This window comes from Elephantulus edwardii, unplaced genomic scaffold (genome assembly GCF_000299155.1).
Source record: "Elephantulus edwardii isolate Elephantulus edwardi_28Jun2011 unplaced genomic scaffold, EleEdw1.0 scaffold00753, whole genome shotgun sequence".
In the NCBI taxonomy this organism is placed as follows: Eukaryota; Metazoa; Chordata; class Mammalia; order Macroscelidea; family Macroscelididae; genus Elephantulus; species Elephantulus edwardii.
The window spans coordinates 6,998-9,010 of record NW_006400503.1 but is presented as its reverse complement, the minus strand read 5'-3'; the positions used below and the strand labels follow the sequence as shown (position 1 = coordinate 9,010).

Here is a 2,013-nt window from a genome sequence, read left to right as displayed (position 1 = left end):
GACACAGTTTTAAACCAACGTGGTCTGACTCAGGATTTGAGGTCAACTCTGGTGGTCTGCCTTTCCAAAAGTCAAGCACGCTGAATCCTGGGGAGTCTGGGAGGGGCACCCACTTCCTTGGGGGATGGAAAGGGAGGAGGGGACGATCTCCTTGGGCTTTGAGCTGACGTCATTTGTAACCAGGAGAGGTGCTGACCCCAAAAGAGCTCCAGACCGCTAGCCCCAGAGCCCAGGATGACCCAGAGGCGTCACAGGATTGTGACCTCTGGGTGACGACCAGCTCCTGGGGCGGCCCTCGGCAATGCCCACTGACCTTCCTTCAGCCCATTGACCTTTGAGTCTTCAGATACTCTAGATCTCATTGAGGAGCGTTGAGCTCTAACTTGGTTTTCTCCCTATTGCTGTAAGCCCCTAACCCAGAACTCTGATTTGAGCTCTTTCTTAAACTTTTTCCTAACCTGTGGAGGGGAGGGTTTCTAGTGGCGTGACAGGTAAAGCACTTGATCACTAACCAGAAGACCAGCCGTTTGAACCCACCAGCTGCTCAGTAAAGACTGTCGCCTTGGAAACCCTGTGAGGCAGTTCTAATATGTCCTGTAGGGTCAACTGTGAGTCAGAATTAGGTTGAGTGCAATGGGGTTTGGTTTTGTTTTTGAGGGTGTTGAGGTCAAGGGTCCCGAATATAATCCAACTTTTGGTCACTGCCAAGGTGATCAGCCTAAGTTGGGGTGGGTGAGCCTCTGGAGTGTTTTTAGGTTGAGGGTCTCCGTACAAAGAAGAGTCTTGCTGTCCCTCTGACCCTGATCTTAGGACCAGTTGCTGAATCTCAATCGGCCCAAGTGGATTCTTGGATCCCTAATCAACGCCCCTGGTTGCAGCAGACAGGACAAGATGTGTTAGGCCGACCTGCTTCAGAAGTCCTCTTTCCATCGTGAGAGGCGGGAGCAGCTTGATGGCACCACGTCTGGTTCAAGTTTAGCTACTTTGAGGACTAAGGTGTGCCTGGCCCAGGCCATGGTATTTTCAGTGGCTTCTTAGGTGTCTGAAAGTTGGACCATGAATAGGGAAGATGAAAGGAGAATGAATGCCGGGATCAGGACGAGCGGAGGCTGGCCGTGGAGGGCAGCGTGTCAGGGGCCACTCGTCAGGGGCCGTGCGCGCAGCCAGCCACTCTGTGGGCATCCAAAGTCTTCCCCGCGTGGGGGGCCACTCCGGTTATTCTGCTGTGATCCATCACGTTCTCCTAAGGATACATCCTGACTTGTCTCCACACTTTGCATACTGACGAATGCAACATCTTGATGAACTTGCTGAAGAAAAGCCACCAACATCACAGCGTCCTGACATTGTTTCGTCACTGTAATGACCTTGATCGTCAGATGAGGAAATGCCTAGAGAATAAATATGTGGAGAAAAGGACCAAGAGCAGGGAGGACGGTGATGCGATGAGGAGACTCCGGAGTCCTCCAGATGAGTCGGGAAGATGAATTCTGTTTCCATTGGATGGCCCTGGCTGAGAGAAGATGCAAAGACTCTTGATGGATGGTTGAAAGAATCCGTCTTCCTTGGTCTTCATGATCCTCTGACTGCCGAAGTCTCATCCACTTCTGTCCTAGAAGCAATGGAGGACTACAGAATTCTGAGCATATCAGTGGGGCCTTTAGCAGTAGTCGTCTCTCCTTCCAAGACACCTGACCAAGGCAGACTCGCTTCCCTTTGTCCAGAACCAACTGGCATCAAATAGCTTGCTTCCCTCAATAAAAGAACTCATTTTAATTGTAAAAAAAAAAAAAAAGAAGAAGAAGAATGAATGCCTTTGAATTGTGGTGGTGGTGAAGAGTGTTGACTATCCCATGGACTTCCAGAAGCAGCTAATCTGTCTTGGAAGACCTGCTCCTTAGACAAGCATAGCAAGGCTTCATCTCACGTTCTGTGGGCATGTTGGAGGGAGGGACATGAGCCTGGGGAGGACAGCATGCTTGGGAGCGGTCGGTTGACCTGCAGGAAGACCCT

General features: G+C 50.9%; 1 pseudogene; it reads left to right on the top strand.

The window, feature by feature from the left end:
* Positions 1-1,084: 1,084 nt before the first annotated feature.
* LOC102862281 lies at positions 1,085-1,487 on the top strand (annotated as a pseudogene).
* The last annotated feature ends 526 nt before the right edge of the window (positions 1,488-2,013 follow it).